The sequence below is a fragment of the Polypterus senegalus genome, chromosome 5, assembly GCF_016835505.1.
Source record: "Polypterus senegalus isolate Bchr_013 chromosome 5, ASM1683550v1, whole genome shotgun sequence".
NCBI classification, from domain to species: Eukaryota; Metazoa; Chordata; class Cladistia; order Polypteriformes; family Polypteridae; genus Polypterus; species Polypterus senegalus.
In genome coordinates, this window is record NC_053158.1 from 58,447,053 (window position 1) to 58,460,919 (window position 13,867).

A 13,867-nucleotide genomic window follows, 5' to 3' on the forward strand; every position below is an offset into this window, starting at 1 on the left:
CCTGCTGTGTATGGCCGAGAGTTGATTTTACAGTAAAATAAAATAAAAATTAAAAGAGGAATAACCTTGGAGGTCAATCATCACCCCAAAAGCATATAGTAGACCTCATGGAGTATATGTGTACTAAATTTCAGGTCAATAGGTCAATAGGTCAAGCGGTTTGCAAGCTACAGGTGATTTAAAATCCTGGACAGACAAACGGAAAAGAATTTAAGAAAATAAATAACTCCAGCATGAAACTCGAGTTTAGAATGGGGGTATTGGATATTCATGTAGAAGCCAATGTGTGCATACAAAGTTTAAAAATTAAGCTTCAAGAAGATTCGAATGACTTTTCTTTGCAAGATAGTGCCCTGCCTCATTTCCACTCGGTGGTCCGGTGTTACCTGAATGACACCATTCCAGGATGATGGATTGGAAGAGATGGACAACAAGATCTTGCTCATCGTCTATGGCCTACCAGGTCTCCAGACCTTATCCCCTGCAATTTTTATCTATGGGGGTACATTAAAGAAAGTGTTTGTTCCACCTTATGCCCACTAATCTTCAAGATTTGTGACATTGGATGGAGGAAGCTGTGAATTCAGTAAATAGGGACCAATTGACTCATGTGTTGCAAGAAATGGTCTACTGTTTTGATGTTTGTCACGCTACACATGGTGCTAATGTTGAGCGCATGCAACCTCAAGGACCATAGGACCAAACTGTGAACTTTCCTCTATCCAGTGTTGTGTGGAATGTGTTTCTGTCTTATACAGTTTGTTTGAGATAAATTTTTGAAATCTGCTCTTTCATTCTGAATAGGCCTATATTTATGTATCACACAAATGACCACGATCTGGAATGCACTAATGGTGTTGTTCATAGGCTACATCTCAGATCACATACTACCACAATAATAAACAGTAAGCTGAACAGACATTACTCGCCACCGAATTTGTGCTTGGTTGAATGTGATTAATTTTACTACACAGTTATGTTTCAAACCATCACAAACAAAAACAAATTATTCAGTGACGCATTTATGGGTGAAAACACCATATTAATAAGAGAAGCCAGAAGAGAATGGCCAAACTCATTCAAGCAAACAAAAGGCCTCTACTACTCGATTAACAGCTACCTACAATAGCGGTGTGCTGAAGAGTATCTCTCACTGCACAACGGGTCAGATCTTGAAGCAGGTTTCATTTCTATCAGCTTCAAATAGAAGGAAGACACTTATGTGGGCATGCAATCACCCGAGCTGAATGACAGAAGACAAGAAAAGTGTTGCTTTGTCTGACAAATGCCAATTTCTAATGCAAGATACAGTTATTGTTAGAATTTAGGATAAACAGTATAAATCAATGTATCCATCCTACATTCCATGAATAATACAGGCTAGTCCTGGTAGTGTCATGCTGTGAATAATGTTTTTATGCGTATTAGGCCACTGCATACATAATATTGTTAGCGACCATGTGTATCACCTCCATGGCCACAGTCTACCCATTTTCAAATGGAAGTTTTTAAAAAGATAAGGTACCATGTTACAAGGCACATATTATCTTAAGATGGTTCCATAAACATGATGGTGAAATCATTTTTCTTCACCTTTAGGATCAGCTATAAAGGAAGTTAAAAAATCTGCATGAACTGTGTTCACCCAAAGTCCCCAATACTTGTTTCCAGTGTCTTGCGTGAGCCCAGTCTGAAAGAAAATCAGGGCATTCATGGATGACTCCTGACTCCTACACATCTGGCTATTGCTTCTTTTGTATCAAAATGTCATCCTTTCATCCATCTTCTTTTTGAATCTGTTTATTTTATTTAATGATGAAGGGACGCTAGAGCCTTCCCCAACAGTATGGAATGAAAAGAAGTAACTGGTCCTGGGTGAGATGCCAGTCTATCACAAGAGACACTTACTCTTATACTGGCATTCATTCAATGTCAACTTATAGTCGCTAATTAACTTACTGTATCTTTAATGTCTTTGGGATGTGGCAGGAAAAAGAATACACACAGTAAAGTGGGACTGGAATTTAGAACCATCGGACTGTGATGCTAATCACTGAGACACCATACTAAACTAAATATATTGTTATATTTAAAAATGAATAAATTTAGTCTCTTATGTTATTGATGGACATTACTTTTATATGCCTTCCCAGTTACAGTTGCACGCATGACTGATCACACAATTTGACAGATGTCAGTGAAAAGCTTGTAAACCCTGCAGTGCAACCTCACTGTGACCAGCTTTCAAAGCTTACATTCTACAAAGGCCTGCATGGTACCTTGCAAGAAGGGAGAAGCACCTGCTATGTTCTGGTATCTACTGCCTTTGATAGCTTGGTGAAGTTTTCCTTATAGTCCAGTAGCTACACTATTTATGAAAGGGGATTGGTGAGATAAGCTATGCAAAAAAAAGACAGGAGCAAAAAGGGTCTTAATGGGGAAAACAGGAAATGAAAATGCAAATTGTATAAAGAAAATATGAACAGAAGTGAAAAGGAATTATTCATATTCGAGAGAGAAAAAGATAAGCTTTATTTTTAATTCAGAGAAAGATGCTTTATTTTTAATTTACAGCAGCATACCGGACACTCTGCCCCCCTGCAGTTTGCCTACTGGCCCAACAGGTCTACCTCAGATGCCATTGCAGCCGCACTACATTATTTCCTCTCCCATCTGGAGAACAAAGACTCCTACATCAGGATGCTCTTTGTTGACTGCAGCTTCCACCTTTAACATGGTTATCCCCCATAAATTCACCCATAAACTGTCTGCACTTGGCCTGCACCCCACCCTCTGTGACTGGCTCCTAAACTTTCTGACTGGCAGGCCCCAGTCTGTCAGGATTGGTAATAGGATTTCAGCCACAATTATCACAAACACAGGCACTCCACAGGGATGCGTCCTCAACCCCATCCTTTACACCCTGTTCACCCACGACTGTGTCACCTCCCACAAAGATAACATCATCCTAAAGTTTGCAGATGACACTGCAGTGATTGGACGCATCACTGGTGGGGATGAGGCATCCTACAGGAGGGAGGTGGACAGTCTGGCGTCATGGTGTGAGGACAACAACCTCACCCTCAACACAGAAAAGACGAAGGAGATGATAGTGGACATGAGGAAGGAGAGCAGACCTCCCCGGCCACTTTTCATCCGAGGGCTTGATGTGGAGAGGGTGAGCAGCATTAAATACCTGGGCGTCTACATCAGTGAGGACCTCACTTGGACTCTTAACACCACACTTCTGGTCAAGAGGGCTCAACAGCGGTTGTACTTTCTACGGAGGCTGAGGAAGTTTGGTATGTTGACTAAGAATCTCGGCAACTTTTACAGCTGCATTGTTGGGAGCATCTTGACCAGCTGCATCACCGTGTGGTATGGCAACACTACAACAACAACAACAACATTTATTTATATAGCACATTTTCATACAAGAAGTAGCTCAAAGTGCTTTACATAATGAATAGAAAAATAAGACATAGTAAGAAAATAAAATAAGTCAACATTAATTAACATAGAATAAGAGTAAGGTCCAATGGCCAGGGTGGACCGAAAATCCAAAAAAAAAAAAAAAAGACGGCTGGAGAAAAAAAAAATTAAAAATCTGTAGGGATTCCAGACCCTTAGACTGCCCAGTCCCCTCTGGGCATTCTACCTAACATAAATGAAACAGTCCTCTTTGGATTTAGGGTTCTCACGGAAGGGCTTGATGATAATGGTCACATAGACTTCTGGCTTTTAATCCATCCATCATTGTTGGAGCATCATGATGCTTTGAGTAGGTGGTGGTGGCTGTGACGATGTGGGTTCTGGCTCCACACTCCCTTTGATGTTTGGAAGCACTTGAACCCAACACCGTCGATAACGTAACCGAGTGAGCTAGTCAGTGAAGGCAAATAAACACTTGAGCAAGGGGTGGTGCAAAAAGCGCAATAGTGCTTTTATTTAAAACAGTCAACAAAACAGGTGTTCAAATAAATAGTGCAGTACTCCAAATGTTTCATTAAATAAATAATCCAATAAAAGAACGTGGAGGTAAAACAAATAAATAGAAAAAAACAATCCTTAAAAACCAGAGGTTAAAATCTTCTTGTGGGAGCAGTCTTTAAAACAACAACAAACAAGCTCGGTGCTTCTTTTCTGTTAGCGTCTCACCTGCTTATCCCGTTTGGGACCTCTTACACACTTTCGCGAGACTGGAGACCTCCCGATCCCTGGCTTCGGTTTGGCTCTCATCCCAGTCCCCGAGACTTGATGTCCACCAATGACCAGGACGCACACATTGGGGACTCCACCACCAAGCCTCCCGACTTCCGCTTCCTTTCTGCGGCCTTCTGCGGCTCGTCGCTTTCACCTGGTCACTCCCGCTACCTGGTCACTCAGCGGGAGCAACATCAACTCAAACGCCTGGGTGTCGGCCTAACACCCAGCTTCCTCGCAGCTGCCCATGAGCGCTCGATCGCGCGCTCAAAACACGTGACGTGTCTGTCTCTCCTGCACCGCCTGCTTCCTCACTCGCTCCCTACAACCTCCGTCTTCTTTTCCATTCTTTCCTTTTTTTTTTTTTCATCCTTTCTCTCTGATCTCGATCTTTTTTCCATTTTTCCAACCCTCACAACCGACTCGTGCTTCTTTTTAAATGACGAGGGGCCATCACAGCTGTAGCATTAGCCACGGGAGCAATCACGAATGTGGGCAGTTCCTCACCTGTGCACTACGTGAGAAACGCCCACATCGCCGACTGCCCCGCGGCTCGCTACAACAACGCCCCTCACGAAGCCGCCTCGGGTGCGGTGATTATTTATTTAAAATGAATGGCCTTTGCTCAACGAGCTGTGGACCCATAACACCACAGTGGCACAAAAGAGAAAAAAAGAGAAACAAAAGAGAGTAGGGGTCAGTATGGATTTTAGAGCCACCATGAATAGTTATTATGATGAATTGAACATACAGAGTATCAGGATTAAGTTAAAGTGAAGTTATGAAAAGGCCATGTTAAAGTAATATTTTTTCAGCAGTGTTTTAAAACGCTCCACTGTATTAGCCTGGCGAATTCATATTGGCAGGCTATTCCAGATTTTAGGTGCATAGCAGCAGAAGGCCGTCTCACCACTTCTTTTAAGTTTTGTTCTTGGAATTCTAAGGAGATACTCATTTGAGGAGTATTTTGAGGACTACTGCTATGGACCGCAAACGGATGCAGAGAGTGGTAAAGACTGCTGAGAAGATCCTCAGGACCTCACTGCCCTCTCTGCAGAGCATCTACAACTGCAGAGTCCGCAGGAGAACTGCCTTGATCCTCAGGGACCCCACAGGGACCCCACAGGGACCCCACCCAAACCCCCACCCACCCCCAAGACGAACTGTTCACACTTCTACCCTCAGGCAGGAGGTATAGAAGTATGACATGCAGGACTTCCAGGCTAAAGAACTCTTTTTTCCCATCCCCAATGCCATTAGACTCCTAAATAACTGACTGGAGTTTATAACCGTGGGCCATCTCATTCTATTTACCTCACACAACTGTATTTGACTTGTTCTTCACACACCTACCTGCACAATTACACTTTATACTTCAATTCTGTTTTTATACTTTATGCTGCCTCTGTTACTTATTATCTATCTGCTACTTATTATTTATGTTTATCTTTATACGTTGGTTTTGTCATTTGCATGTGGACAGCAAAGAAAGAATTTAATTGAACAGGGAAACGTGTTTCCTTACTGTGCACATGACAATAAACTTTAAACTTGAACTTGAACTTCATGAAAGGCTAATAAGTGAGTGCATATGGCAATAGAAGAACTGTAAACTAAAACATTTAAAACAGCACTTTCTTTTATATACAACAGATACCAAAAAATATTGCTAACACTTTAGTTTAAGGACTGCAAACATGTTTCTATTACTCATTTACTCTTATGCATCGAGGCCTTAACAAAGGCTTCTTTTAGTATTAATTACAGTTATAAAGCATCAGTAAATAGGTTATTCATTTCTGTCTAGTGTGGCATTTGAAATTCTGGTAAAATTACTTATGAATATAAAGGATTTGCAGGTCTTAGAATAAAGTACGCAATATGAGGAGACTTATGTCTTACTGAAACCACCTCTGACCATTCCAAAGTGAAGTTATTTTAATAGAGCACATTGCACAGATTGATAACCACTTCACTGACGTGTTGTAGGTGTTATTACCACCAAAAAGAAACTTTTATTAAGGTCTTGTTACATAAGAGTAAATGAGTAATAGATGCATTTTTGTAGCCATGTCTATAATCATTGCGCTACAATTTGGACTGTGAAAGCATAACTGCAAAAGTCTCTGCCACCTTAAGTTCTACTTACTCAAAAATTTACAGAATTTTTTTAAGTTCACATATTACAGACATATCTACTTTATCTAATGGCCTCATCTATACTACTTTTAACAAGCACATTCATTAAATGTATTTGGGTGGCCAAAGTAGAAACTTGTAGTACCTTGGAAAAGAAACACAATCATGCAGCATATTCTCCAAAGGTAAATATCAATCAGATTGCTATCATTAAAAATACCCACATTAATTAAAACAAAAAAACTTTTGTTAATAATGCTGCTACACAATGTAGTAAGGACCTCTTCAAGGTAAAGACTTCAACTTCTTTGTTTAAGAAAACTTGGATTCAGCGCTGTATATTGTGACTGCAGCAGAGGTCCAGCCACCTCAGCCACAGGGAAAACCCTCTTTTAACCAGAGTTCCAATGCCAACGAAATACACTCTTAGAGTGGCAGCTGTCAGTTTAGCAGCTGCTTTACCATGTAATGCATTTATGATACAAGTCTTTAAAAGCCAATTCACTCTCCTGTTCTGTTCTCTCTTGTTCTGCCTCTGACGTGGTCCGTCTCTGCTCTGCGCCTCTTTCTCAACAGTCAAGTCCTCTTGTGGAAGGCATCTATGAGCCCTTTTAAGCTCAAGATATGGAGTTGGTGTAACAGAAACAACTATGAAGTTGTCTGCTTTGCTGTAAATTTGAATTAAGGCATCGTTGTTGAATAAAAGTTGAGTGCTATTCCTAAAACTGAAACAAAATAAATGTTCTGTTCTCAATGTCCTCTCCTGTCTGTCTTTTGTGCAACTTAACAGCCCAGATGTGATAATATGTATTCAATTGTTGTCTCAGGAATTTTGAACTTTAGGAAAAGCAGCATATATTTTTACAAAGGTGCTTTAATGTGTTTGGTGTTTTGTTGAACATCTGAAGTCCGTGCATTCATCTGTTCTATAATGTTAACAATGATGATGAGCCAGGTTGATGACTATCCTCAAGCATATCTAATACAGTATATTTAGGGTAATTGTGGAATAGTTTAACACTCTTTGGTTATGAAAAACTGTGTGAATAGTTGATTTGTTCATTTGTACGTGGGTGGCATGGTAGTACCATAGTTGGCACTGCTGCTTCTCACAGTTTCATAGATCTGGTTCTGAAACCCTGGCCCAATCAGTGCCAGCATGGAGTTTGTAAATTCTTTCTATGCCTACTTTATTGTTCCTCTGGACAAGTTTTTGATCAGTTGTAAAATTTTGGTTTGCCACCTTTTGGATTTCAGTACCGAAATGAAACACACACCAACCAAACTCACCAGCTCATAGCTGCTTCCTTCCCCAAGTCCGCAATCATGTGCACCTCCCTGCTGCGCTGCTCTCCCCAAATCATTACATGGGCTTCAGGCTGTCCCCTCTGGTGTCTCCATTGCATTTATATAAATATATACATATTTCAAGAGTGAGTGCAAAGGTTGGGGGATTTGGGGGGGAGTGCAGAAACTTCCTTGGTGATTTGAGCTAGATGTAACATATATATCTGATTAAAGAGTGTGATTGTCGTGATCACGCTAATCAATGACTGAACATATGGAACTAGAAAACTAGCACTTACTCTCAATACCAAAAAACTGATGATATGCTGGTACAATATGGTTTCGAAAAATGGGTTTGGCACTTTTGCAGTAGCGGTGTACAGCGTAACTCTACTCTGGGCACAGTTTTCCTCCCCATCCAAATGATATCTATATTAGCTAACTGGGAATTCTTAACAGACACAGTACAAGTGAATATGGTGTGTATGCATGTGTGTGCCCTTAGACGGGGTGGTAGCAGGACTGATTTCTGGATCCTACTTTGCAGTCAACACTTCTGGGATAGACACCATGAACACCCGAACCTGGAACTGGAAATGCATGTATGGGCAATTCATTCTCAATTTGTATTATAGTTTTTCAACTTGAAAATCATAACAACTACTATGTGCTAGTAAAAGCTGGCAACAGTGACATATTTAGCATGACAATGAAGTTAACATAATTTTTTTGTTGGACTGACTGTAAAACTTACAAATATATATCTCTATACAGTCATTTTAGCTGTTAAAAATGTTGCTAGCTATTTTCAAAATAACAGCAGTGTACTTTTAAAATTAGTATTTTAATTGAATTTTTCCTGTTCTCCTGTTTCTCCTTGGGGTTCTTTCTAAAAAAAATTCTGAGTTAGTTTTAAGGCTGCTAAATTATTTTTGCACCTTTCATGACACAATGACCTGTTGTTAAGGGGCGTAGGTAAAAGATAAGATAAGATAAATCTTTGTTTTAGAATTTTAGCTTGGCCTTTTGGCTACATTTTCTGGTTTCATTCATTCCCACCTTCCACCTTTTGCCTTTTCCTAGGCAGAAGTTGTAATAGTAATGAGTAATCTGTTGTAAGACTAATTATAGAATACAAAGACTTAATAAGACTGAAATATTCTGGATGGCATTATGGTGCTGTGGATAAGGTTGCATAAAAACTCCTGAAAAACCCAGCCATTTACTCTCATCAATTCCATATTCTTCTCATTTACACAATGTTTTTTCTCAAGTAATTTTGTTAATTTCTTGCATATCCCAAATATGTGTTATGATCGTTAGTGAGAACAAAATGTTTAGGGTGGTTGTGCAAGAGTGTGACCTGAAATGGACTGGATGGGATGAGTTCTAGCTTCCTAAAGTCTTACAGTTGGATAAACTGGGTTCAGACAATGAAAGAGTTAAGATTTTTTTTATGTTATTACAGCTCTTTTAACATTAATTGTGTATGCTTCATTTTACTTTAATCCACCTTAATAAAAGAATAAGTATCTGTGTGTCTGTCTAGTTCCAAAAGATGACTCATCACAAACATTTTTAGTAATAAGATGGTTTGCAGTTGTCATTACAACAGATGGTACATAACAAACATTAACACTGCTTTTACAAATACCATACCTAATAGCATATAACAGAGATACACTCTGTCACTCTGACAGATGGCGTATCATAAAATTTTGCTGCAATAAAGTGCATTACATTTTCATTCCACCAGATGTCACATCACAATCATCAACACTGCTTTTACCGACCCCATATCAAATGGTATATACAGTAATAGAGGCATATGCATGGCATAACATCCTGCCGAGGTCTACGTTAATTACTTAGATTTTGACTCATTTTAGAGTCAGCTAATGATTAATAAAATGACAACTAACTACCAATTTCCACTATCTGCACTCAGCAGTGTCACGTTTTTTTGCAGTTGAGGAACAAAATCTGTTTTTTTGTTTTGTATTGTTCTCTAAAAAGGAGTAATCATCATACCTGTATTTTTAAGTATAAAAATACTAGCACTGCTGCCTCACAGGTCCATAGACATGAATTCAAATCTCTTCCTGACCACTCTTTGTTGTGTCTGCACAGTCTCTGTCTAGTCATGTGAGTTTCCTCAGACACTCTGTCTTTCCTTCTCCATTGCATAGCTGTGCTGGATGGTATAGTTGTTAACTCTGAATTGGTCTGTTTGATTATCCCCAGTGATGAACTAGTGTCCGGTCCAGATTTAGTTCATACTTTACACCAAGTATGGGTTCTGGCCTCTTGTGACAATCAAATTGGAATATGTGGGTGTGAGAATAAAGGAATGGATGAATATGTTAAGTCATAATTGGATATATAAGCATTTAGGATTTGATTGTACTTACATCACAATATTCCAGGAAAATCTAAGATATAGATACTAGAATGGTATACTTAACAACTGCATCAAATATTAGTTAATGTAATAAATGAAGCCTTTGATCTGTGTTAACCAGAATACTAAAGTCAGTGATATTCCATTTTTTGTTGTACAGCTTATAGCTGCAAGGTGGTCATTACTCATTGAAGATCTATGTATTGATTTATTACATTTCATCATAGAAAATGTCTACTCACATATGTATGTTGATCCAAACAGCACAATCATCTTCTGGGCATGAGCCTTGATCCTAGTAAAATCCTTTTCACTGAGAGAACAGTAAATCCTAGAAAGCAGCAATAATTTGAATAAGTCCTTGGGCAACACATCACATTGCATGCAGGTCAATAAGCAAATGTTGAAGGGAAATCAACATCAAATTCTAAAACAAGAAAGACAAAAACATAGGTATTTTTTATTTTAATCTTGAGAATTGTTAGAATTCTCAGTATGCTGCTTAAATAATACTCATTTATCTTCAAATGGTAATCTTATTTAAAGTAATAAACAACCAATCTTCTAACTGATTTTATTAAATAATGAATGTTCAGCCACCTGAGGGCAAATCATTACTAAAAGGTGTAAGATATTGCATTATTAGTAAACAGGCTGTGCTACCTGTCTAGGATGGGTGGAAATTTAAGTAATCAACGCAGACCTCAGCTTTAACATTTGCAGTCCACCATCTATTGGAATGTTTTTTATAATGCACGTAGTAATAAAATGTGTTGCATTTGTCATTCCACTAGAATGGTCATTCACTTTGTTTTTGTTAGTTAGATTTTCTTCATAACATAGCATTCTGTAACATAATATTTTTAAACCCAATCAAGTGTTACTAATTTAGGCAAGGAAGAAGTGTAGTGAAGACTTTGAATCTTAAACCCCAATGTTTGCAGTTCAAGTCCTGCCCCTGCCTTGCAGTGTTAATCACAGTAAACAACTTGGGTCTTGTTCAAAAAGCGGACACCATCTCCTTCTTTTTGTTTGGCCTACTCCTAGTACAAACCCTGAACTTAAGGTTTGTGGGGGTAAGGCCAGATACACCAGGGTCCCTAATCTTAAAAATTTAGAGTAGGTGCCTAATCTTAAAATAGTGTAAGGCTGCCTAATCCTAAAAACAAGTGGCGTCGGCTTTTTGAACAAGACCCAACAACCCACCCATGCATTAACTGTAAAGAATTTATATAAACTCCCATAACAATTACATCCAAATAAGAATTATAGGCCATGCAAATAAGAATTACACTATACTCTGTACATGTGACGTTATCATTGGTGGTATGGAAAACGGGGCAATGCATACAATTGGTTAAGCCAATTTGTTTTTTATTAAATAAAATATAATTATACATGTTAATATATTCTTGTTTATCATGGTGCTGCAGAGTGTAGATATGTTGTTTGTTGGTTGAACATGGAAGTAAGAATTTCACAGTGCTCTGTATATGGGAAAATACTACGATTAAAACCGCTACTACTATGAGCTGTTTTTGTAAAGATGTCTTCCAAATACAACAATAAGGTAAAATGATCAAACATGCTTAATCAAATTCAGGATTGTGGGGACCAGAACCATTCCTGGCAGTCATTTAACAGTCACGGAAATGACACAAGTCACACAAACGCACACCCACCAACAAAAGGGCGTCTGAAATACACCTTACATGAGTATGGGAGACAAAATGAGCAGATGCAACAATGTCTAAGTAGGATAGACTGAAATAAGCTTTTAAATGTGGAGACAGTCGAGGAGCAGTGGAACAGATTTAAAAATGTTAAAAATGTAATGCAGGACAGATACATACCTAAATTTGGAATTAATAGGAAACTAAAAAAAACTCCACGATGGATTAATAAAGATTTAAAAAAGAAGTTGCAAAGGAAAAAACTGCTGTATAAGGCATATAAGACTAATGACTGCAAAGTGAATCGTAGCGCGTATGAGAACATGAGGGCAACCATTAAGAAGGATATCAGAGAGGCTAAAAGACAGTTGGAGAGGAATAAAGCAGATAAGGCGAAAGAAGACCCCAAGAGTTTCTTTCAGTATTTTAGTAGTAAAAGAACAGTTAAGGAGGAGGCCAAGTTCATCAGGAATAGTAAAGGGGAATTAAAAGATACAGACAATGAAATAGCAGATGCCCTAAACTTACATTTTTCTGAGGTGTTTACAAGTGAGCAAGTGGATAACCTCCCAGAGGTAAACGCAACTACTAAGGAGGTACTGACGGATTTGGAAATTGTAGAGGGAGATGTGCTGCTCATATTAAATAAGATGAAATCAAACAAATCACCAGGCCCAGATAATATTTATCCTCGTTTTCTTAAGGAGGCTAGTGAGTACATATATAAACCCTTGACACATATTTTTAGGAAGTCACTGAGCACTGGAGAGATTCCAAAGGACTGGAAAATGGCAAATATCATGCCATTATATAAAAAGGGTGACATGGCAGATCCAAGCAACTATAGGCCAGTAAGCTTAACAAGCATCACAGGAAAATTAATGGAAGGAATTATTAAGGATAAGATTGAGCAACACATGGCAAGGACAGGAGTTATTCTGAACAGTCAGCATGGGTTCAGAAGAGGGAGGTCGTGTTTTACTAACATGCTGAAATTCTATGAGGTTGCAACAAAAGCATACGATCAAAGTGGAGCTTATGATATTATTTATCTGGACTTTCAGAAATCATTTGATAAGGTGCCACATGAGAGGTTGGGCATCAAGTTAAAAGAAGTGGGAGTTCAGGGTGATGTTTTTAGATGGGTGCAGAATTGGCTCAGACACAGGAAGCAGAGGGTGATGGTGCGAGGAACCTCATCAGAACTGGCCGATGTTAAGAGTGGTGTTCCACAGGGTCAGTGCTAGGACAGCTGCTATTTTTAATATATATAAATTATTTAGATAGGAATTTAAGTAACAAGCTGGTTAAGTTTGCAGATGATACCAAGATAGGTGGATTATCAGATAATTTAGAATCCGTTATATCATTACAGAAGGACTTGGATAGCATACAGGCTTGGGCAGATATATGGCAGATGAAATTTAATGTCAGTAAATGTAAAGTATTACACATAGGAATTAAAAATATTAGGTTTGAATACACAATGGGAGGTCGGAAAATCGAGAGAACACCTTATGAGAAGGATTTAGGAGTCATAGTGGACTCTAAGCTATCAACTTTCTAACAGTGTTCAGAAGCCATTAAGAAAGCTAACAGAATGTTAGGTTATATAGCACGATCTGTGGAGTACAAGTCCAAGGAGGTTATGCTCAACCTTTATAATGCACTGGTGAGGCCTCATCTTGAGTACTGTGTGCAGTTTTGGTCTCCAGGCTACAAAAAGGACATAGCAGTACTAGAAAAGGTCCAGAGAAGAGCGACTAGGCTGATTCCAGGGCTACAGGGGTTGAATTATGAGGAAAGATTAAAAGAGCTGAGCCTTTACAGTTTAAACAAAAGAAGATTAAGAGGTGACATGATTGAAGTGTTTAAAATTATGAAGGGAATTAGTACAGTGGATCGAGACTTGTATTTTAAAATGAGTTCATCAAGAACACGGGGACACAGTTGGAAACTTGTTAAGGGTAAATTTCACACAAACATTAGGAGGTTTTTCTTTACACAAAGAACGATAGACACTTGGAATAAGCTACCAAGTAGTGTGGTAGACAGTAAGACGTTAGGGACTTTCAAAACTCGACTTGATGTTTTCTTGGAGGAAATAAGTGGATAGGACTGGCGAGCTTTGTTGGGTTGAATGGCCTGTTCTCGTCTAGTGTTC

At 38.8% G+C, this 13,867-nt stretch overlaps 1 long non-coding RNA gene across 4 annotated transcripts in view; it reads right to left on the reverse strand.

Annotated features, from left to right (window-relative positions):
* LOC120530299 overlaps positions 1-13,867 on the reverse strand; it is a 136,306-nt gene that overhangs the window by 39,974 nt on the left and 82,465 nt on the right. For all 4 annotated transcript variants that reach the window (XR_005633941.1, XR_005633942.1, XR_005633939.1 and 1 more), the window contains one exon: positions 10,273-10,361. This is a non-coding gene — a long non-coding RNA (uncharacterized LOC120530299). The remainder of the gene's footprint in view (positions 1-10,272; positions 10,362-13,867) is intronic.